Here is a 25175-nt window from a genome sequence, read left to right on the forward strand (position 1 = left end):
GTATTTTTTTTTTGCCTGTCAAACTCCAGAGTCAGCACCGAATGGGTTAAAAACTATCTTGCGACTGTATATATGACGAGGAGGGGAGAAGGCGTGGACTGAAAAATGCCAACACATCTCCACGTGGCGTGCTGCGCACACAGCTGGCCGATCGCTGCAGGTAAGAAGACCCCTGAGGAGGAGGAAGAACCCTAGAAAAGGGACCGCCGCGGCACAGGCCACACAAGTAAGTGCGGAACCATGGACGCGGTAACTTTATATACATTGCTGGATTTAGTCTACAAATGCCCATAAAATATTTTTTTTTTTTGCAACGTTGGAAAAAAAATAAACATTTTTTTTAATATTTGTGCAGGATATTATAATTATCGACATATTGTATTTTCAATGTGTCCAATATGTTATCCGGGCTACAGACATATGTCACCTCTGATCTTTATAATTCCATATGAACATATATCTCTCTCTCTCTCTCTCTCTCTCTCTATATATATATATATATATATATATATATATATATATATATATATATATATATATATATATATATATATATATATATATATATACTGTATGTATGTAAAGTCATCTTGGAAAAAAAATAGTTTGGAAAATCTTTTTTTCCTTTACTGGATATAAGCGGCATCAGTGGTGTGTAGCGTGCTAAATGTGTATGTTTATTGAGGAGGCGAGGTATATATTTTATCCTACAGGTGCCAATGGGCTGCTTTAGATCTTATCCATGTGTGTATATGTCCTGACATACAGTCATGGGTCAAATGTGTTCCAGAAAATGAAGTATTTTTCTCAGAAAATTATTGCAATGACACATGTTTTGTTATAGACATGTTTATTTCCTTTATGTGTATTGGAACAACACAAAAAAAGAGAGAAAATAAATGGCAAATTGGATATGATTTCACACAAAGCCCCAAAAATGGCCAGACAGAATTTGTTGGCACCTTTCCAAAATTGTGGGTAAACAACTTTGTTTCAAGCATGTGATACTCGATCAAAGTCAGCTGTTGCAATTAACAGATGTGGGCAATATGAAAATCACACCTGAAACCAGATAAAAAAGGGGAGAAGTTGACTCGATCTTTGCATTGTGTATCTGTGTGTGCCACACCAAGCATGGAGAACAGAAAGAGGAGAAGGGAACGGTCTGAGGATTGTTGAAAAATATTAACAATGTGGGCAATATGAAAATCACACCTGAAACCAGATAAAAATGGGAGAGGTTGACAGAATCTTTGTATTTTGTGTCACACTAAGCATGGAGAACAGAAAGAGGAGAAGGGAACGGTCTGAGGATTGTTGAAAAATATTAACAATGTGGGCAATATGAAAATCCCACCTGAAACCAGATAAAAAGGGGAGAAGTTGACAGAATCTTTGGATTGTGTGTCACACTAAGCATGAAGAACTGAAAGAGGAGAAGGGAACTGTCTGAGGAGTCTTGAAGAATATCAACAATCTGGGGAATATGAAAATCACACCTGAGACCAGATAAAAAGGGGAGAATTTGACTCAATCTTTGTATTGTATGTCACACTAAGCATGGAGAACTGAAAGAGGAGAAGAGAACTGTCTCAGGATCGTTGAAAAATAACAACAATCTGGGCAATATGAAAATCACACCTGAAGCCAGATAAAAAGGGGAGAAGTTGATTCAATCTTTGTATTGTGTGTCACACTAAGCATGGAGAACTGAAAGAGAAGAGGAGACGAGAACTGTCTGAGGATTGTTGAACAATATCAACAATCTGGGCAATATGAAAATCACACCTGAAACCAGATAAAAAGGGGAGAAGTTGACTCAATCTTTGTATTGTATGTCACACTAAGCATGGAGAACTGAAAGAGGAGAAGAGAACTGTCTGAAGATTAGTGAAAAATATCAACAATCTGGGCAATATGAAAATTCCACCTGAAACAAGATAAAAAGGGGAGAAGTTGACTTAATTTTTGCATTGTGTGTCTGTGTGTGCCACACTAAGCATGGAGAACAGAAAGGGGAGAAGAGAACTGTCTGAGCCTTCTTAAGGTTACAAGTTCATCTCCAAAGATCTTGATGTTCCCCGTGCGCAACATAATCAAGAACCCATGGCACTGTAGCTAATCTCCCTAGATGTACAAAGTGGACTGATCTTTCTGCTGTAAACTAGTGCAGATTATGGCGCTGATTTTAATGCAGAATTGTGTAATCCACAGTACTAATGTGCAGCAGAAGTTGACATACTGCAGATTTTTACATCTACAGCACCAGTCAATTTTTGACTCTGATTATCTCTGCAGAATGTGGATGAGATTTCATACGACTCTGGTTCCTCTTTCACAAAACAGCTGCCATTGTAGGAGAGTTCTTTATCTGGACATCCTCTAACAAAACTATTCTATCAGTCTGTACCTAACTTTAAAGAAAAAATATTGTGACGGGATCCTTCTCCAATATCACGCAATCAACAGAGCGAGAGATGAGTGACACTCCAAAGAACATTTATTCCAAGGAAATCAGAGAGTCTACAAAATGATCCACCACACAGAGGGTAAAATAGTCCAGAAACACGAATATAGTCCAGTAATGGGATAAATGACTCGGGGATCAGTCACGATTCTCCAGCAGTCCTTTTCCAGGGAAATCGGGGATTCTCAATGGCTCTCTGGGGTGTTGCGTGTGGCCGCAGCTTCTCCCCCCCCAGAGGATCAATCTTGTTTCTTGTCTCTTGAAGTTCTCAGACAGACTCCTTCTCTCTTCTCCTGCTCGGCCAGACTGACTAATCTCCAGATAAAATAGAGAGTTTAGGTGGATCCCAGGCCCCTCCCCCAGACTCCGTGACAATAGCCCGGCAGGGGGTGATTAACCTGCAAACAGGACAATATACACACAAGGAATACAGAATGGACAGAACAGCACACCTAAAATACGAACCTACACAAAATTATACACAATTCTCCATATTCCACCATCACATCCACACAACCATGTTATTTTTTTACCTGTTGTAAATGACACTGTTCTCCTGAATCTGGTGTTACTTTTCTTCTGTTCCTGAGCCTCTCCGTTCCTAAAATTTGACCCTCTCTTTCCGTTCTGCAAATGTAGTCTTTTAGCCAATTGGGCGTGGTCATCAACTTATCTCTATGAGTCTTCATCAGGACTACTCCCACTTGGCTAACTATACTAGATTTTCTGATACAATCTCACAAAATTTTCACAAAAATTTCAATGTACAAGAAACTCATTCTAAAGAGAGACTTGAGTACATTTGTTTAAGAAATTTTGGGACTTTTTAAACAGTCACAAACAATGAATCATCCGAAGAGACACAGAACTTTGCCCATAATGACTGGGGGGGAAAAACATGGGAACAAGTATACATTGTACTTTAATTAAAGGTGCAAATTAACAGAAGAGTGAAGTGTAAATGGGAAAACAGGCACAAAATGCCAAAAACTAGACAAAAAAGCACAAAAATGAAAAAGAAGCGGCCAAAAACTAGAGAAAAAAAGCACAAAATGAAATATAGAAGCGGCCAAAAACTAGAGAAAAAAGCACAAAAATGCAATAAAGAAGCGGACAAAAACTAGAGAAAAAAAGCACAAAAATGCAATAAAGAAGCGGCCAAAAACTAGAAAAAAAAGCACAAAAATGCAATAAAGAATAAGACAAAAACTAGACAAACCAGCACAAAAATGCAATAATTGGACAAAAACTAGACAAAACAGCACAAAAATGCAATAAAGAATTGGTCAAAAACTAGAGAAAAGAAAAACAAAAATACAATAAAGAATTGTCCAAATCTAGACAAAAAAAGCACAAAAATGCAATAAAGAATCGGCAAAAAGCTAGACAAGAAAAAACAAAAATGCGACACAGAGAATTGATCAAGAACTAAACAAAAAAAAGCACAAAAGTGCAATAACGAATCGTCCATAAGATGCACAAAAATGCAATAAAGAATAGGCCAAAAACTAAACAAAAAAAGCACAAAAATACAATAAAGAATAGACAAGAAAAAGCACATAAATGCAATAAATAAATCAGCCAAAAGCTAATAAAAAAAGCACAAAAATGCAATAATCAGCCAAAAAATAGACAAAAAAGCACAAAAATGCAATAAAGAATTGGTCAAAAACCAAACAAAAAAGCACAAAAATGCAATAGAGAATTGGCCAAAAACTAGACAAATATGCAATAAAGAATCAGCAAAAATGGGACAAATAAAGGGCAAACATGCAATAAAGAATAGGCCAAAAACTAGACAAAAATGCAATAAAGAATCGACCATAAAATAGACAAAAAAAGCACAAAAATGCAATAAAGAATAGACCAAAAACTAAACAGAAAACCACAAATAATCAGACAAAAATTAACAAAAAAAAGCACAAAAATGCAATAGAGAATCAGCCCTAGACAAAAAAGCACATAAAAATGCAAGAAAAATAGGCCAAAAACTAGACAAAAAAAGCACAAAAATGCAATAAAGAATCAGCCAAAAACGAGACAATAGACCAAAAAAAGCACAAAAATACAATAATCAGCCCATTGTGTATCATTGATTAATAAAGTGTCTGTGATAAATCCTATAGGATCTATAATATCAGCTACTTATTACTGTTGTCTTTGGTGATGACCAGGATCTGAGTTATCTCTGATCCCGGCCGTTGTAATAGGATATTACTAAGGTTGTTGAGCTACAATTGATCCAACATGTCTGTCCCATGTACTAACTACCTATATGCTATATTGGGATACACAGAACTTTTGAGATGATTTGAGAATGCAGAAGAACCTGCCCGATAATGGGATGGATATATTTTGTATATATTGATAAAATGCCAGTATGTTATGCAACTAAAATGGGAAAACAAAAAGTCCCACCAAGGGTGTGGAAATGATTAACTGCATGAATCAGCAGAGCTGAACTGGGAGTTGGGACGGTTTGGAGCTGGGTTGGGTTCACATCCCGTTCAGGGCTTCATCAGGAGATTCCATTTAATTACCTTAAAAATGAGATTCAGCTGTTCCCACACAACAACAACTATAATTGATTTAATTGAATCAATATAGGAGACTTTGGATTTCTTTTGATATTCTTTTCCATGGGGTCCATCTTTTTAGTCGGACACTAGTGTGGTAGACTAGCCCCAGATGAAGCAGCGAAACGCAATGTGATATAGGAGACTTGGACACTTCCTTATGGAACCACAAGTAGGGCTTATATTTGGAGTAAGGCTTATATTTGGAGTAGGGCTTATATTTGGAGTAGGGCTTATATTTGCAGTAGGGCTTATATTTGGAGTAGGGCTTATATTTGGAGTAGGGCTTATATTTGCAGTAGGGCTTATATTTGGAGTAAGGCTTATATTTGGAGTAGGGCTTATATTTGGAGTAGGGCTTATATTTGGAGTAGGGCTTATATTTGGAGTAGGGCTTATATTTGGAGTAGGGCTTATATTTGGAGTAGGGCTTATATTTGGAGTAGGGCTTATATTTGGAGTAGGGCTTATATTTGGAGTAGGGCTTATATTTGGAGTAGGGCTTATATTTGCAGTAGGGCTTATATTTGGAGTAGGGCTTATATTTGCAGTAGGGCTTATATTTGGAGTAAGGCTTATATTTGGAGTAGGGCTTATATTTTACGCATACTCCAAACAGCCCAAAAAATCCAACTAGGGCTTAAATTCGAGGTAGGTCTTATTTTGGGGAAATAGGGTACATGGGACTTCAGCCATACTCTACATCCAACACCAAAGTCATCTAAGAGTAGGGAAAATCCATCTCAAAACAATGATGAAGAACTCAGAACATAATAGAGCATTCATAGCCATAAAGTGATCATATACTGGTCCTGGTGCATACAGTAGTGGCGAAGGACCTTTGTCAATATGGTGCAAAAGGTATTACATGAATATAGCTGGATAGTGCTGGTAAATACAAGCAGTTTTGCAATTTACTGCTTATTAAAATTCACAGCCGTTCTTGAGATATTAACACTTTTTTTTTCTTTGTTTACAGCTGGTTGGCGTGGAGACCGACCACTAACTGCCAGACAGCAGAACAAAGAACAGCGCTTACAAGCTCTTTTCTATTGAACTTGTAAGCACTGTTAGCATAGTTACCTCCTAATCTTGACCAGCTTCAGCTCATTGATTACACAGTACACAACAGCGGGGGTCAGTCACCTAGGCAACGAACTGTAAACAAAACTTTTCATCACTTATGAACTAGTCCGCACACCTGGTCAGCCGGAGTCACCGGCATCATGCGGCCTGCAAAAGCGTAATGCCTATCCAGCACTAGTCCACACACCCATCCAGGACCATGGATGACCTCCTCGCCCACGACTACTGCCCTTGGCCATGTTACAATCTCAGTATGGTGCATACAATACAGGTGACTGACACCAGTCCATGATCTGGTGAATTATGTCCCTGAGTACTACTGGTACCAGAGTGCTCCTGTATATATGTTCCATTGCCCACCTGTTTCCACCTATATTGGGCTCGCTGGATGCGTCTCTGTCTCGTATACAGTTAGTTGGTGTTTGGTGTAGCCCCGGCATCATTGCAATGATGCCGACTTACTCACCGACGCTGCCGGGTTGTGTCCTTCACCGCAGCCACCCATGTTCTCCTCTGCCTCCCTCTGACCCCGGGGCCTATGGAGGCCACATAGCCTACTCGGGAATGTGCTTAGTACGTGTGCACTGGCCCTTATTTTAAAGGGTCAGTGTGCTATTTCCAGTAAATGTCTCTCAGTCTATGGCTGAGTGTCACTATGTAGTTAAGGCACCCTCCCATAAGGGGATGGTCCTGCGCAACGCCTTCAGTGAGGCAGTATACTAGTCTGCTAGCTAGTCAGTTGTCAGGTCCCGAGCTCCTGTCCTGTCAATTATACCTGCTTTCCCATACCTATTTGTCCCTGTTGCGCCCACTATATCGGTCCGTGCCCTCCTGCCTTAGTCATGCTGCCTCTACCTGTGTCCATACCTGCTATGGGGGTACTGGTCACTGCCCTAGGAGTGGTACCTAGCGTCCACCTCGCGGTAGGTGCTTGGTTAAGCCCCTCCCAGTAAAGGGTCCCTACCCCCCCGTGGTCCAGTTTGTCCACTACTACCGCTCATTGCCTCTACCTCGGTCAATTAGTTGAACACGATCACATGGAGAATGATCCTCCGGTTGGTGCAGACCCACAAGTTAGCCATACTAGCAGGGCTGCCACTAGGAATTTAGGGGCCCTTGACTGGCATAATTTTGGGGCCCCCTTGAGACTCCACACCTCCCACACAAGCCAATAAATGAAGCGTGACGGGCCCCCCCCTTCTTTTGGGGCCTCGGACTAGAGTCCTGTTTGTCCCCCCCTGGTGGCGGCCCTGATACCAGTTTTCGGACTTTTTGGATATGTAGTAAGTTCTTTTTAGATCTCGGCCGTACAGACCTGGTTGTACGTGGACTATACGAGCCTAATCTGGCACCTTCATCCCACCGCGGCTTCTGTGTGCATAAGGCTGCGGCATTAGGCAGTATTATTTTATTATTTGATGTTCCTCTGTAATAAAGCAAATACATTTAAGGTTTTGCTTGTACTGTGATCTGCGCAGAGTGATAAGTAAATGTTCTAGAGAACTTTAAGGTCACGCGTTCCCAGATATGCCAACTCCTGTTAACCACGCGTCAGTAAGAAAACTGGGGATGTCAGGAAGGCCGCAGCCAAGATTTAGTGACTGTGTGGTTCCTAACTCAGTGCGGCAGATTTACTAATCCTGACCAAAATGTATCATGGTAGATCGTGGGTAGAAGTCAGACACTTTTGTTGCAAAGGACAAAACAATTGTGTTTGCACAACTTTTTTGCCAAAGGATCCGTTCTCACGGATGATTACTGGACAAGTGAATGTGTCTCGTGCAGGGTAGTGGCGTTTATGTGTCACGGCCTGAGTGATCTTGGGGGGATCTGGGATCAGAATTTATTGCAGATCCTCTTTAGTCGCCTCATCGTTTACCCTGAATTGGAGCTACTTAATGCCATCCGGTGATGAAGGGGTTAAGGTTCCTTTCTATCAGGTTGTAATCTCAGTTGCAGCCACTCCCTTCTGATATAAATGACCACTCCTCCCTATGCTGGCTATAGTTAATTCTATACGGACCACTTTGAAGGAGCCTGGCTTTGGAGAAGCTTAGGTGTTCATTTCTCTTGCAGCTGAGAAGTTTCCTGCTGAAGAACCCATGGAGTGCTATTTGTTGTATATTTCCCTACCTGTTTGTCTCACCTCATTCGTGTTGGTTGTAGTGGTGAGATCGGCCTTCACATTAGTCAGGGTGAGCTGAGGGCCTAGGAACGTGACGGCGCATGGGGGAAGGACCTGTAAAGAGATGGTAAGGAGTACAGGGATCAGCCTCAGGTGAGTGTAAGGAGGTGACTCGCTCCCATCACCTTAGTGCCACGGTCGTCTATTGTATTGTTTCCCTGGTGTTGCACCGCTCGCCGGGAGTCCCCTCGCTTCTGGTGTGACATTATGTGACCACAGATGAAGGCTTCATACACATGTTGGTTCAGGTGAAGTGTTGTTAACTTTTTTAGGCTCAGAAAGATGCAGTCATTTTTGCTACTCCTGTTGGATGGGGTGTCGCGGCTCAAGAGGGTCAGTATGGGTCGGCGATACTGCAGGCTCATGGGGTATCGCGGTGGCAGGCGCCATTGATCTGCGGGAGATTCAAAGCAGACGAGATGGACTTCAAGAAAATGGCCGCGGAGGTGGCGCATGCGCAGAGAGGATTCCCTCATGTCAATCTGTGCATTTGCCGCATCCACGGCCATTTTCTTTAAGTCTGCCGGCGATTTAATGGAGCTTGCAGTCCGCTGACAGATCAATGGTGCTCGCTGCCGTGACACCTCACGAGCCTGCAGTATCACCAACCCTCCGCTGACTCACATTGGCCCTCTTGAGCCAGCAGAGCAATTGCGCCTGCCGCCGTGACACCCCACGAGCCCGCAGTATCGCCGACCCTCTGCACACTCACTCTCATGAGCCGCGACACCCCCTCTTCCGAGCCCACAGGATTGCCTACCCCGCCTACTGCCTTTCTGAGCACTTCTACCTCCACCGCTCACCCATGCTGAGCTAATATAAGAGAGGGGTGCGTCTTATAATCCAGTGCGTCTTATAAAACGAAAAATACGGTACATCTTGGGATGCGAGATGATGCATTTCTCCCAGCCGTCCCTAATCCAGCCGAATATTCCCAGATTTGGGAAGCTATCCTGGGAGGTTGCGGGTATGCCCCATTGCAAATACATCTTCATCCTAAAAAAATTAACGGCGCTACCATTGATAAATGTGTTGAATGTGGGAATATATTAGCGCTATATAAATAAAAATATTATTATTAACATTGTACAAAAACTCTGCCACATTTTGTGGTCAGACACAGCCATTACACAGTACACAGCAGGGACACATTTATAAGATTATCTCAGCACAGGAACATTTTTTTTAATCACATCCAATTGTGGAACTTATTATTATTCCAAGATCTATTGAGTAAAAGAAGGGAATTTTGTTACTTACCGTAAATTCCTTTTCTTCTAGCTCCTATTGGGAGACCCAGACGATTGGGGTGTATAGTACTGCCTCCGGAGGCCACACAAAGCATTACACTAAAAAGTGTAAGGCCCCTCCCCTTCTGGCTATACACCCCCAGTGGGATCACTGGCTCACCAGTTTTAGTGCAAAAGCAAGAAGGAGGAAAGCCAATAACTGGTTTAAACAAATTCACTCCGAAGTAACATCGGAGAACTGAAAACCATTCAACATGAACAACATGTGTACCCGAAAAACAACCAAAAATCCCGAAGGACAACAGGGCGGGTGCTGGGTCTCCCAATAGGAGCTAGAAGAAAAGGAATTTACGGTAAGTAACAAAATTCCCTTCTTCTTCGGCGCTCCATTGGGAGACCCAGACGATTGGGACGTCCAAAAGCTGTCCCTGGGTGGGTAAAGAAATACCTCATGTTAGAGCTGCAAAGACAGCCCTCCCCTACGGGGAGGCAACTGCCGCCTGCAGGACTCTTCTACCTAGGCTGGCGTCCGCCGAAGCATAGGTATGCACCTGATAATGTTTGGTGAAAGTGTGCAGACTCGACCAGGTAGCTGCCTGGCACACCTGTTGAGCCGTAGCCTGGTGTCGTAAGCCCAGGACGCACCCACGGCTCTGGTAGAATGGGCCTTCAGCCCTGATGGAACCGGAAGCCCAGCAGAACGGTAGGCTTCAAGAATTGGTTCTTTGATCCATCGAGCCAGGGTGGCTTTGGAAGCCTGCGACCCTTTGCGCTTACCAGCGACAAGGACAAAGAGTGCATCCGAGCGGCGCAGGGGCGCCGTGCGGGAAATGTAGATTCTGAGTGCTCTCACCAGATCCAACAAATGTAAATCCTTTTCATACCGATGAACTGCATGCGGATAAAAGGAAGGCAAGGAGATATCCTGATTAAGATGAAAAGAGGATACCACCTTAGGGAGAAACTCCTGAATGGGGCGCAGCACTACCTTGTCCTGGTGGAACACCAGGAAAGGAGCTTTGGATGACAGCGCTGCTAGTTCAGACACTCTCCGAAGAGACGTGACCGCTACCAGAAAGGCCACTTTCTGTGAGAGTCGAGAAAGTGACACATCCCTCAGAGGCTCGAAGGGCGGCTTCTGGAGAGCAACAAGGACCTTGTTTAGATCCCACGGATCTAACGGCCGCCTGTACGGAGGTACGATATGACAAACCCCCTGCAGGAACGTGCGCACCTGAGAAAGTCGTGCTAGACGCTTCTGAAAAAACACGGATAGTGCCGAGACTTGCCCTTTAAGGGAGCCGAGCGACAAGCCCTTTTCCAACCCAGATTGCAGGAAGGAAAGAACGACAGGTAACGCGAATGGCCAGGGGGATACTCCTTGTGCAGAGCACCAGGATAAGAAAATCTTCCACGTTCTGTGGTAGATCTTAGCAGAAGTGGACTTCCTAGCCTGTCTCATGGTGGCCACGACCCCTTGGGGTAATCCTGAAGACGCTAGGATCCAGGACTCAATGGCCACACAGTCAGGTTCAGGGCCGCAGAATTCCGATGGAAAAACGGCCCTTGGGACAGTAAGTCTGGACGGTCTGGTAGTGCCCACGGTTGGCCGACCGTGAGATGCCACAGATCCGGGTACCACGACCTCCTCGGCCAGTCTGGGGCGACGAGTATGACGCGGCCGCAATCGGATCTGATCTTGCGTAACACTCTGGGCAAGAGTGCCAGAGGTGGAAACACATAAGGGAGCCGGAACTGCGACCAATCTTGCACTAAGGCGTCTGCCGCCAGAGCTCTTTGATCGCGAGACCGCGCTATGAAGGTCGGGACCTTGTTGTTGTGCCGAGACGCCATTAGGTCGACGTCCGGCACCCCCCAGCGGCGGCAGATTTCCTGAAACACGTCCGGGTGAAGGGACCATTCCCCTGCGTCCATGCCCTGGCGACTGAGGAAGTCTGCTTCCCAGTTTTCTACGCCCGGGATGTGAACTGCTGATAAGGTGGATGCTCTTTCCTCCACCCACATCAGAATCCGCCTGACTTCCTGGAAGGCTTGCCGACTGCGTGTCCCTCCTTGGTGGTTGATGTATGCCACCGCTGTGGAGTTGTCCGACTGAATTCGGATCTGCTTTCCTTCCAGCCACTGCTGGAAGGCTAATAGGGCAAGATACACCGCCCTGATTTCCAGAACATTGATCTGAAGGGTGGACTCCTGCTGAGTCCACGTCCCTTGAGCTCTGTGGTGGAGAAAAACTGCTCCCCACCCTGACAGACTCGCGTCTGTCGTGACCACTGCCCAGGATGGGGGCAGGAATGATCTTCCCTGTGATAATGAGGTGGGAAGAAGCCACCATAGCAGAGAATCCTTGGCCGTCTGAGAAAGGGAGACTTTCCTGTCTAGGGAAGTTGTCTTCCCGTCCCATTGGCGGAGAATGTCCCATTGAAGTGGACGCAGATGAAACTGCGCGAACGGGACTGCCTCCATTGCTGCCACCATCTTCCCTAGGAAGTGCATGAGGCGCCTTAAGGGGTGCGACTGACCCTGAAGGAGAGACTGCACCCCTGTCTGTAGTGACCGCTGCTTGTCCAGCGGAAGCTTCACTATCGCTGAGAGAGTATGAAACTCCATGCCAAGATACGTTAGTGATTGAGTCGGTGCCAGGTTTGACTTTGAAAAGTTGATGATCCACCCAAAAGTCTGGAGAGTCTCCAGCGCAACATTCAGGCTGTGTTGGCATGCCTCTTGAGAGGGTGCTTTGACAAGTAGATCGTCTAAATAAGGGATCACCGAATGTCCCTGAGAATGCAAGACTGCTACCACTGCCGCCATGACCTTGGTAAAAACCCGTGGGGCTGTCGCCAGACCAAATGGCAGAGCTACGAACTGGAGATGGTCGTCTCCTATCACGAAACGTAGAAAACGTTGGTGCTCTGTAGCAATTGGCACGTGGAGATAAGCATCTTTGATGTCTATTGATGCAAGGAAATCTCCTTGAGACATTGAGGCAATGACGGAGCGGAGGGTTACATCCGGAACCGCCTGGCCTTCACGTGCTTGGTGAGCAGTTTTAGGTCCAGAAGGGAACGGAAAGAGCCACCCTTTTTTTGGCACCCCAATCAGATTGGAGGAAAAAACCGTGTCTTGTTCCTGAAGAGGAACAGGGATTACCACTCCTTCTGCCTGCAGAAGAGCATCGGCTCGGTGGGGGGGGGGGGGGGGGGGGGGAGTTCTGAAGAATCGAGCCGGAGGACGAGAACAGAGCTCTATCCTGTACACGTGAGACACAATGTCTCTCACCCACCGGTCTGTGACCTGCGGCAGCTAAATGTCGCCAAGCGGGAGAGTCTGCCACCAACCGCGGATGCGGAGAGAGAGAGCTGAAGTCATGAGGAGACCGCCTTGGTAGCGGTTCCTCCTGCAGCCTTCCTTGGGCGTGATTGAGCCCGGCCGGAATTTGAGCCCCTCTGAGCCTTTTGAGCCCTTTTGGACGAGGACAATTGGGACCTGCCCGAGCCTGGGAAGGACCGAAACCTCGACTGTCCCCCCAGGACAGCATTACTAGGGTAAGTCGCAATGCAGACATTGCGAGGTTAAGGACACCACCTGCGGCACAGATGTACATGTGCTCAAGACCAGCTGCGCAAGACCAGCTGAAATAGCTTAGAGTGCCCATACGGCTGCGAATGCCGGAGCAACCGACACGCTGATAGCTTCACAGACAGATTTCAACCAGAGGTCCATCTGTCTGTCAATGGCATCTTTAAGGGAAGTCCCATCTCCACTGCAACTATGGATCTAGCCGCAAGCCTGGAGATTGGGGGATCCACCTTTGGACCCTGGGTCCAGCGCTTTACCACGTCAGGGGGAAGGGATAACGTGTATCCTTAATACGTTAGGAGAAAACGCTTATCTGGTAAGCGTGGTGTTTCTGAACTGCTTCTCTGAAGTCAGCGTGGCCAGAAAAGTACTCAATATACGCATGAGATACTGAAAAAAGGATTTCTCCTGCTGTAAAGCTGACTCCTCCACTGGGGGAGCTGAGGGAGCAATATCCAACATTCCATTGATGGACGCTATAAGATCATTCACTATGGCGTCACCATCCGGTGTATCCGGATTGAGAGCGGTGTCAGGACCAAAGCCCTGATCAGCTACGTCTGCCTCATCATACAGAGAGTCCTCCCGTGTTCCAAATGAGGGTGGCCAGGGAGCATTAATCAAGATTGCCCATGGCCTGTCTGGACTGCAAAGTCTATCAGCCGAAACTGCAACTCCGTCCCTGTCCCTGGACAGGGTTCACAGGTGGTTCCTTTGGCCACCTCTAGTAGAGACCCCGGCTGACCAAGTGCTACAGGGGAGCATTGCACACAATGGGGGTCAGTGGAACAGTATCACATGCAGGAAAAGCAGCATAGAAAGCCTGTGTTGCTTTTTTGCTGCTGTATTCTAGCCATCTATGCAATGTATAGCATACAAGCATAAACACTTCAGCACATGCAATACAAGCAGCATAGAAAGCCTGTGCCTTGGCACCCTTGCTTTCTTGCTGCTGTTGTCCGGCCATCTAGGAGAATATAGCCAAAAGTAGCGACCGTACAGTGCAATGTATAGCATACAAGCATAAGTACAAATGAACACTTCAGCACATGCAATACAAGCAGCCTAGAAAAACTGTGCCTTAGCACCCTTGCTTTTTTGCTGCTGTTATCTCGCCATCTAGGAGGGCATATAGCCAAAGATAGCGACCGTACAGTGCAGTGTATAGCATACAAGCATAAAATACAAATGGACACTTCGGTATTTAGTGGGGTCAGCACTTCAGGTGCTGCTTACCGCCCGCCTATAACGCGGGTGTGTGGTCGCCAGAGCCCTGTGAGTGGTTGCCCAGAGCATGTCTGCGTTCCCCAGCTCGGACTGCGTGCAGGAATGGCTGCCGGCGTCCTTCTCCAGCTCGTGTGACGAGGGGCAGGCCGTGGGCGTGCCCAAGACAAGAGCGGGAAACTGGCGTCCCACTGTGTCCAGTGAAGGGGGCTGGAGAATGCAAAGCAGACTCCAGCCCTCGGCGCTGACTGTTTGTACAGCGTCCCGCCTCTCCCCTGACTGGCAGGGCTGGAGGCGGGAACGAAACGAAAACTAGGCCGCAAAGCCGGGGACTCGAGTAATAAGCGCGGCCGTCCATGTGCACGGCCAGCGCGGAAGTCCCCGGCGCACCACAAGTCCCAGCCGCGCCACAATGTAAAAAACACCCAGCAGCGGCCGGCGCGGCAGTTCCCAATACATAAAGTCACTCAGCAACGCTGTAGTGAATAATAGCACGAGCGCTCCGCGCTGTTGCCCCCGGCGCACTAACACTCCCAGCAATGCTGGTGTGTGTGTGCGCGCTTGCCCGGGGACACAGAGTACCTTAATGTAGCAGGGCCTGTCCCTGACGATACTCAGCTCCATATCCAGCAGGTTCTCTGGGTCTGTGGATGGAGCCCGGTCTCAGTGCCTGGAGACCTGTAAGATCCCACTTCGCCCAGAGCCCTGAGGGGGGATGGGGAAGGAAAACAGCATGTGGGCTCCAGCCTCCGTACCCGCAATGGATACCTCAACCTTAACAAACACCCGACAAAAGTGGGGTGAGAAGGGAGCATGCTGGGGGCCCTATATGGGCCCTCTTTTCTTCCATCCGACATAGTCAGTAGCTGCTGCTGACTAAACAGTGGAGCTATGCGTGGATGTCTGACCTCCTTCGCACAAAGCAGAAAACTGGTGAGCCAGTGATCCCACTGGGGGTGTATAGCCAGAAGGGGAGGGGCCTTACACTTTTTAGTGTAATGCTTTGTGTGGCCTCCGGAGGCAGTACTATACACCCCAATCGTCTGGGTCTCCCAATGGAGCGCCGAAGAAATTAATTTTGTTTGTGAGAAAAAAATCCCTTTAATTGCATATATTTTGGGCTAAAAATTATTTAAACGTTACACTGTGTGCCTTCTATAACCTCTGTGCAGCACTGGCTGCAAAATGAGTGAACTGAGGTCCATCAGTGAGCGCATTAGGATGGTAGAACGAGAGAATTTGTCTTTTCTGGGCTGATTTATGAACAAAGCTGAATATTCCGGGAATCAAAATATCTGTAAATACAAGAATGCAAAATGTTTAACCTCTTTACAACCAAGGACGTACTGGTATGTCCTTGGTCGCCTCCCTCTGGTTACCGCGAGCTCCAGAGGCAAGCCCGCGGTATTCCCTGCTGATGTGATCAGCAGACATGTATGGCTAACAGGCGCAGGTGGATCGGAGATCCACCCGCGCCTGTTAACCCCTTTGATCGCGCTGTCAAACAGTGACAGCGCGATTGAAATGGCCGCAGCAGGGATTGCACCGTTCCCCAGCCCTATGACAAGATTACAGGGCGCCAATGTCCTGTCATGGTAGCACAAGGTCAGCTGATGACCCCTGACCCTGCGAAGAACTCACTTCCTGTGAGCGCCGACACTCACAGGAATGCTGCATTTCTGCTGATCAGAGCAATGCTGCTCTGATCAGCAGAAATCCACAAGCAATCAGACACACAGTGATAAAGTCCTCTAGGGTAACAAGTAAAATAACTAAATTTAAAAAAAAGTTTAAAAAATATGAAAAAAAATAAAAAAAATAAAAGTTCAAATCACCCCCATTGAAAATAAAATAAAAAAAAATAAAAAAATACCCAAATTTGGTATTGCCTCGTCAGAAATGCCCGATCTATCAAAATATAAAATAAATTAATCTGATCGGTGCACGTCGTGGTGAGAAAAAAAATTCCAAATGGCAAAATTAAGTCTATTGGTCGCTGCAAAACTTCTTTAAAATGCAATAACAGGCGATCAAAATGTCGTATCTACACAAAAATGGTATCATTAAAAACATCAGCTCAAGACGCAAAAAATAAGCCATCACTGAGCCCCAGATCCCAAAAAATGAGAACGCTACAGGTCTCAGAAATTGGTGAAAAAAGTGCAATTTTTTTTTTTTGGACAAACGTCTGATTTTTTTTTTTAACCCCTTAAATAAAAGTAAAGCTATACATGTTTGGTGTCTACGAACGCGTACTAACCTGGGGAGTCACAGAAACACATCATTTTTACCGTATAGTAAACACGGTGAATAAAATATCCCAAAAACAATCATGCAATCGCACTTTTTTCACTATTTCTCCATATTTGGACTTTTTTTTCCCATTTTTCAGTACACTATATAGTAAAACTAATGGTTTCATTCAAAAGTAAAACTTGTCCTGCAAATAATAAGCTCTGATATGGCAATATTGATGGAAAAAAAATAAAATATGGCTTTCGGACCAAGGGGGAAAAAAAACGGAAAATCGTTGGGGGGGGTAGGGTGAAGGGGTTAATGAAACCCAATTGAAAAAATTATTTTAACATACATTTAAGTAAAACAACAAAACCATCCCTTAAACATCCAATGAATAATGATAAATAGGGGCTGAAATGAAGGGGTACAGGTCTGTATTTGGTCCTCTCCTTATGGCAGCGGATACAGTAACCAGCCAGGTGTCAGAGACACAAAAAAAAGAGGACACCTCGGAGCTGCAGCTACGTTTAGGGTAAGGACACATCCTCCAATAAGATTTGGCTGATGCAATATTCTGTGGGTGCTCGGGCGCCATCTTTCTGAAGACCGCAAAGCATAAGAAGCAATGGGAATGTAGACGCCAAAATGGCGCCTATACCGGAGACAAGATTATGCGCGCTGGTCCTCTAGTGTTTGTAGTGAATTTTCCACGCTTGTTCTGCTCTAGTGACATTTATTCTGCGGTTCCTGCCGGTTTTATACAGAAAATCATCTCCCCTAATAATAACGGTATGTGTCATGCTGCTACGGACTGACAGGGACGGGAAAAACCGGGGACAGATACTGACAAAGGGGAGGTAACTGTCATTCAGAACTGTCATAGAAAGCATGTGGAGGCGGGGACAGGGCTGGCGGCGAGCAGCAATGCGGGAGGTTTATAAAACGTGTGTAAATGAAAAATTGACATTTTTGGCCCAATTAACCAATCACAGCGCAGCTTACATATGTGCAGAGGGGAATTTACAATGAAATCTGCTCTGTAATTGGTTACTTTGGCCAAGTCACAGCGCGGCTTACATAGGTGCAGAGCCGAATTTACAGTGAAAGCTGCTCTATGATTGGTTACTTTGGCCGAATCACAGCGCGGCTTACATATGTACAGAGCCGAATTTGCAATGAAAGCTGCTCTGTGATTGGTTGCTAGGCAGCAATAGGGCTCTATGGCTGTCTTGTTGCTAAGGGCAATAATGGCTTCTTGTATACATTTGGTCACTTTTTGGGATAATTTTAATGTTATTCTAACAGTGAGACAGCCGTCAATCAGCTTCACTCTGTACGAATGGTCAGTTTTCTCAGAGCGCCGCTGTTGCTAAGTTACGGGCCGTCGCTAAGGCATGTAATACAGTTGTTACGGCACATGCCACCATTTTATTTTCTAGTCACTATTGGGGAGCGCTTGCCTCTCTTTATCCATTACCCTCGTGACTTTGCCTAACCCCGTCCCACCGCCGGCATTTTTCACTTTTTGCCTTTTGTTTCCCCCCTCGTCTTCCATTTACTCCATTTTCTCTGTCGTTTTGGGGTACATACAGCATTTCGACTGCATCTTTTGTTTTGGGGGGGAGAGGGAATGCAGTGACCAAAATACAGTATCTGACCCCCACACCGGTAGCACAGCTCCGGGTGGTCCCCCCCACTGTGGCCCCCCTGAGCACGGGGCCTGGGGCGGTCGCACCCTCTGCCCCCCAGTAGCTACACTACTGCCCCACACCGTTCCCGAGAACCAGTTATGCGGTCAATCATGGGCACAACAGACATGTACCAAAATCTGGCACAAATATCCAAACGGATCTGTATGTGCCGCCGTCTGCTTTTCGCACCCCCCCCTCCAAACGACATCTTTGCAAGGTGTAATAGGTTCATGCGCACAATTTTGCCACTTTCACATGTGCGGGGTTTCGACGAACGCATCTCGGAGGTGCTGGTATCAATCGGTGGAGATACTGCCAAAGTTCATGAATACGCCGGACTCTTTAAAATGAACTGGACTCCTAACCGTTCATTTACAGATAAGAAAACTGCCTAACAGACAAGTGTGAACAGGTGCATGCTGAACATGACATCAACTAACACATAAACAGCTGCACTCTGAGACGTGAAAATATACAGACATTGAATAATTAATAATTATAGGAAATAATTAAAAAATTAAGACCCAGCGTATAAAAAAAGAGCCAGTTTTATGTGAGCCCAGCAGCCAGCATCAAGGCGTATCTCGTATCTATCTATCTATCTATCTATCTATCTATCTATCTATCTATCTATGACTCTATCCAGGCAAAATAGCCTACAATTTAATGAGTGTGTAGGAAACTGCTACAAGGAAATTAAAAATCACTTTAAGCTGATGGGTAGGAGTCTTCAGTCAGAACGGATGACCCCATATTCCAAAATAAGAAAACTGACTGCACCTCCTAACATATAAGTGTGAACAGGTGCATGATGGACATGAAATAAACTAACAATGAAACAACTGCACTCTGAGACGCGAAGGTATACAGACATTGACTATATGAATTTGGAAATATTTCTGCTAAGAAAATAATTAAAATTGAGACACAGCGTAAAAAAAGGGGTCAGTTTTATGCAAGCCCAGCAGCTAGCATCAAGGTGTATCTCGTATGCTGGGTCCCTATCTAGTGATGACTCTATCCAGGCTGAATAGCCTACAATTTTATGGGTGGGTAGAAACATGCTACTAGTAAATTAAAAATCGTATTAAGCTGATGCGTAGGAGGGCTCAGTCAGAAGGTATGACCCCATAATCCAAAATAAAAAAACTGACTGCACTTCCTGACAAATGTGAACAGGTGCATGCTGGACATGAAATAAAATAAACTAACAAACCGCCATACTCTTCATTTCCTAGAAACAGATTTGTACCCACCCATAAAATTGTAGGCTATTCATCCCGGATAGAGGCAACACTAGTTAGGGACCCAGCATATGAAATACACCTTGATGCTGGCTACTGGGTTTGCTTTAAACTAGCCTATCTAGTGATGCCTCTATCTGGACTGAATAACCTACAATTTTATGAGCGGGTGGGAACCTGCTACTAGGAAATTAAGAGTGTAGCTGTTTGTTAGTTTATTCAATGTCCAGCATGCACCTGTTCACACTTGTCTGTTAGGAAGTGCTGGTAGTTTTCTTATTTTGGATTATGGGGTCATTCCTTCTGACTGAAGACTCCTACCCATCAGCTTAAGGTGATTTTTAATTTCCTAGGAGCAGGTTCCTACCCACCCATAAAACTGTAGGATATTCACCCAGGATAAAGGCATCACCAGATAAGGACCCATCATACAAAATACGCCTTAATGCTGGCTGCTGGGCTCGCATAAAACTGGACCTTTTTTTATACACTGTCTCAATTTTTTAATTATTTCCTATAATTAATTATTCAATGTCTGTATACCTTCACGTCTCAGAGTGCAGCTGTTTATTTATTAGATATTTCATGTTCAGCATGCACCTGTTCACAATTGTTTATTAGGAAGTTCCATCAGTTTTCTTCTTGCGGATTATGGGGTCATGCCTTTTCTGACTGAGCACTCCTCATCAGCTTAAATTCCTAATAGCAGGTTTCTACCCACCGATAAAATTATTGGCTATTCAGACTGGAAAGAGGTATTACTAGATTGGGACCCAGCTTATGAGATACGCCTTGGTGCTGGCTGCTTGGCTCACATAAAACTGGCTCTTTTTTGTTCTGTCTCCATTTTTAAGTTTATTTCCTTAGCAGTAATGCATATCCAAATTCCTATATCCAGTCTCTGTATACCTTAGCATCTCAGAGTGCAGCTGTTTATTTGTTTGTTCATTTACATATGACGTAGAAAAAAATTGCTGTTATTATGGAAGTTTTGGGGGCATGCGCCTAAAATGCTACCGGATTAGTGGGGCACAGATGTGATCAGTTCTTTAATATAACAGATGAGCGAACACATTATGGAAGGAGGGAGATAATCAGCTGCTATTCTCCCTTGATGCCGCTGATCTTGGTAAAGGTGAAGATCAGACATGTAAAAATCGTTCAGTCTGATCCCACTACAGATGAAGTTAATTAACTAGAGTAATGCGGTAGCTTATACAGCACCCAATCAGGGCATGCTGGGAGTTGTAGTTTTTCAATAATTCCTTACATGCATATTTTCATTACTAGGAAACTTTTAATTACATTCCAGTCTCCTGCCGTCGTCCTTGGGCGGTCCCAGACAAGGTCACTCAGTCCTTACGTCGGCCTATAGCCTGTAATAGAGGCTGCCTGTATATTATTGTGTTCCGAAACGTGAGCAAATTCTTATATTACAAGCTGGAGCTGCACTATAACTGCTAAGAGGATGTCCCGGGTCCTATAGTGCTGGCAGAACAAACCCAATGGAAATTTCCATGGATGATTTTTTAGAAGGATTCTGGTGCTTAATATGCACCAAAATGTTGGGGTTTTTTTTCCATGTGAGCATACCCTTATGTAATGGTCATGGGTCAGTACATGTAGACGTTAGGAGCGACTCTGATATTTGACAACAGGCACAAAAATAAACCTAGCGGCCTCTACGGTGGACGGGGAGGGTGACATTGTGAAACGAAATACCAGCTTAGGTTACGGCTTTGTTCAGTAATTACCAGGTATGGATGGGAAAATTGTAGACACCTCACGCGCGGAGCCGGCAAATTACAGACCATTTTTCGCCGCCCGCGTGCTTCATCCATTTTTAACAGGATTATTTTTATCTCTTTGAATAATTTAGCAAAGTACGGTACATTGGTGTACAGCTGTGCAATTTTAGTCATTTTTTTTCGGTTTGGGGATCAGACTACACAAGGTTTGTTTGTAGTCTGTTACTATGGAGACACATTGGTCTGCACAGGGGCTGTAAACACAAAACGAGCCATTTTTAATTTTTCCCGTGGTGGCGCCGATGGGATTGAAACCTTTACGGCACAGTTCCCCCAACACGATCTTATTGTCGAGGCATCTTTCTAAAAAAGCGGAAGCCCCTGTAGGCTTTAATGAAGTCAGGTTCTTTCCATGGTACTATGTTAATGGTTAGGTTCTTTCTGACCCCCTCCCCCACCCCTTAGACAAGCACTTGGACTGATAAATGCCACCATTTAATGTGTACAAGGATCTCCTGTCTGTCCTCTGATGTAAGGATTGGAGATGGTTTACCTTTATACAAAGTTGCACGAGCAAAGCTGTAGTGTAAAGCATGGTATTCTGGATTTCTGACTAACCAAGCTAGAATCACTGATTATATGACCTTTTGTAGCCATCACGAGAAGCAATATGGAAAGGGGAAAGTAATAAGACGCCATGTGATGTCTATTCCATAAAGTAGCAATTTAAAGGGGTTTCCCATGTTTTTATAAATGGCCATTTTCAGATAGTGCTCGTAATGACAAGCAACTTTGCAATTTACTACTTGTTAAAATTTTCAGTCGTTCTCGAGATATTAACATTTTTACCTATGTTTACATCTTGTTGCCTAGGAAACCGACCACCATTACACTTTAGATTCCATGGCCAAATATGCACACAGCTTACAAACACTTTTCTAATAGCTTGCCAGTGTTGCTGGACCACGTTATTAGCTCCCAGTACCTCTAGCTTTAGCCCAGGGCTTACAAGCTAGTCAGCAGAGGTGGTCGGTCTCCTAGGCAACCAAAGAAAAAGTGTTAATATCTCAAGAACGGCTGCAAATTTTAACAAGCAGTAAATGGCAAAAGTGCTTGTATTTACAAGCTCTATCCAACAATATGCATGTATGAAGATGGGAATATTAACCCTTTAAGATCACCGTCTGGCTAGCCAGAGATTGTATTTAGGTAAAGTGACTGTAATAGTAACATTCCTGCGGAGGATATTTCCCTCCGATGTTAACAAGAGGCAGGTTATTATATGTCGTTCTCATTCCTACCTGTTGTGTCAGCAGATCGTCCTTACGTAAGTCTGGTCTTACCACTCTCACCCCCGCCTGGAGGAAACCAGTTGTGGAGGTGAAAGTCATAAAATCATTTAGAATATTAGAAGCTGAAGATTTCTGTTGGCGCTGAATTTGCTCTCCTGGAATTTTAGGAAATATTCTGCACAATTTCCGAGCCTGTGAGGCCTTCTAAATCTAACTCATCATTGTCACATCGGACATAAAGTGATTAGTCTAAAACAATCTAGATCTGCTGGTGCTAAACATGGCAATTATTACCCTTCCCATAGTATAGGGGATAGTTTGCTGATCACTGGGGTCCTACGATACCAAGATAGGGGTCCGCAGAGCATGACTGGAACAGAGCAGGGTCGTGGGACTGGGCTCTGCAGAGCACGACTGAGCTGAAGCTGAGTCCGGGGACTGGGGTCTGCAGAGCACGACTGGGATAGAGCGGGGACTTGAATTGTCCGGGGCGGGCTGGGGTGGAGCGTAGTCCGGGGCGGGCTGGGGTGGAGCGTAGTCCGGGGCGGGCTGGGGTGGAGCGTAGTCCGGGGCGGGCTGGGGTGGAGCGTAGTCCGGGGCGGGCTGGGGTGGAGCGTAGTCCGGGGCGGGCTGGGGTGGAGCGTAGTCCGGGGCATGCTGGGGTGGAGCGTAGTCCGGGGCGGGCTGGGGTGGAGCGTAGTCCGGGGCATGCTGGGGTGGAGCGTAGTCCGGGGCGGGCTGGGGTGGAGCGTAGTCCGGGGCGGGCTGGGGTGGAGCGTAGTCCGGGGCATGCTGGGGTGGAGCGTAGTCCGGGGCATGCTGGGGTGGAGCGTAGTCCGGGGCGGGCTGGGGTGGAGCGTAGTCCGGGGCGGGCTGGGGTGGAGCGTAGTCCGGGGCGGGCTGGGGTGGAGCGTAGTCCGGGGCGGGCTGGGGTGGAGCGTAGTCCGGGGCGGGCTGGGGTGGAGCGTAGTCCGGGGCGGGCTGGGGTGGAGCGTAGTCCGGGGCGGGCTGGGGTGGAACGTAGTCCGGGGGGCACTGGGGTGGAGCGTAGTCCGGGGCGGGCTGGGGTGGAGCGTAGTCCGGGGGTGACTGGGGTGGAGCGTAGTCCGGGGGGGACTGGGGTGGAACGTAGTCCGGGGGTGACTGGGCAGGAGCGTAGTCCGGGGGTGACTGGGCAGGAGCGTAGTCCGGGGGGGACTGGAGTGGAGCGTAGTCCGGGGGGGACTGGAGTGGAGCGTAGTCCGGGGGGGGCTGGGGTGGAGCGTAGTCCGGGGGGGACTGGGGTGGAGCGTAGTCCGGGGGGTGGAGCGTAGTCCGGGGGGGGACTGGGGTGGAGCGTAGTCCGGGGGGCAGTGGGGTGGAGCGTAGTCCGGGGGGCCTTTTAGGACCCATTTAGGAGGAGGATGTGTGGCCGTTGTAAATCTCTTGCTGTAATTTGCTGCGTATATTCGGGACTATCTCCATCTTAGACCTCACATTTTATAGTCTCCGCCTCTGTACCGTATACGTTATCCTTCATGGCACATTGGTAGCCGGAGGACTATGGTGAGCGGCGGCACAGACACTGTAAATTGCCGGAGATAATCGTATTCCGCATTGTACACGGATTACAGACTTAATCCCGGGAGTGAACATGTTGGGACTCGCTGGAGGCGGCTTCAGAAGAGGACGGATCAGTCCTGGGGGAATTTTATTAATACAGGTTCGGGTTGGATTCATATTTAGCGTTTCATAAAAATGCACAATTTTTTGGCTTTCTTTGATGCCTTTTTTTTTGTTCTCTCCATTGGGCGAGACATGTAAAAGAAGATCCGTCTTCCAAGATCATTCCCAGCCAGCAGCGTGGCACAAGGCGTAGACTTTGCCGATGCCACCCATGAATATTCCTGTGTGCCCCGGAGATGTCTACCACGTGGACTTGTTAGAACACAACCAGAGGTGAAACTGTAAAGAGGTCAGCTTTGTGATACCTCGACTTTACCGGCAAAATGGTGCCGACATTTGTCACCACATGGGATGTGGTTTGGGTCATGTACCCAAAACATCATTGATTTCTTTAGGGAACATGCAAAGCCTCATTTCACCTCTGGGGGCGCTGCAGGGAAAATGAGCACGGATTGTTGGGCATCTGAGCAATGGAATAAGGTAATTTAGGAGGAACTGGCTTAATAGCGGTGGTGTTTGTTGTTATTGACTCACCACGGCTGTCGCCCCCCGCACACGGGGCACGTCTGAGTAACCTGCTCTGCTTGTTGCTTCACTTCCTTTTTTTATTGTTGCAAGCATCAAGTGGTTACATGGGAAATCCTTTGTGTCTTTCTTCATCACATGGACCGACAATGGTCTGATGTGAAGGCGAGAAATCCAGAGCGTCTGCACTGGAGGAACACATGGAGCAGCAGTTCTCTATCCAACAGATCCTGCATCCCAACAGATCCTGCATCCCAACAGATCCTGCATCCCAACAGATCCTGCATCCCAACAGGTCCTGCATCCCAACAGGTCCTGCATCCCAACAGATCCTGCATCCCAACAGGTCCTGCATCCCAACAGGTCCTGCATCCCAACAGGTCCTGC

General features: G+C 46.2%; 1 protein-coding gene across 2 annotated transcripts in view; it reads left to right on the plus strand.

The window, feature by feature from the left end:
* The first annotated feature begins 109 nt into the window (after positions 1-109).
* Positions 110-25175, plus strand: part of LOC142256871 (sodium-dependent neutral amino acid transporter B(0)AT2-like) — a 51414-nt gene continuing 26348 nt past the window's right edge. The window contains exon 1 of one of the 2 annotated variants that reach the window (XM_075328818.1): positions 110-226. The gene's annotated coding sequence lies outside the window, so the exon portion shown is untranslated. Of the gene's footprint in view, positions 227-17320; positions 17413-25175 lie in introns of those variants that run through there. The other variant, XM_075328816.1, reaches the window with a different exon arrangement.

The sequence above is a fragment of the Anomaloglossus baeobatrachus genome, chromosome 11 (assembly GCF_048569485.1).
Source record: "Anomaloglossus baeobatrachus isolate aAnoBae1 chromosome 11, aAnoBae1.hap1, whole genome shotgun sequence".
In the NCBI taxonomy this organism is placed as follows: domain Eukaryota; kingdom Metazoa; phylum Chordata; class Amphibia; order Anura; family Aromobatidae; genus Anomaloglossus; species Anomaloglossus baeobatrachus.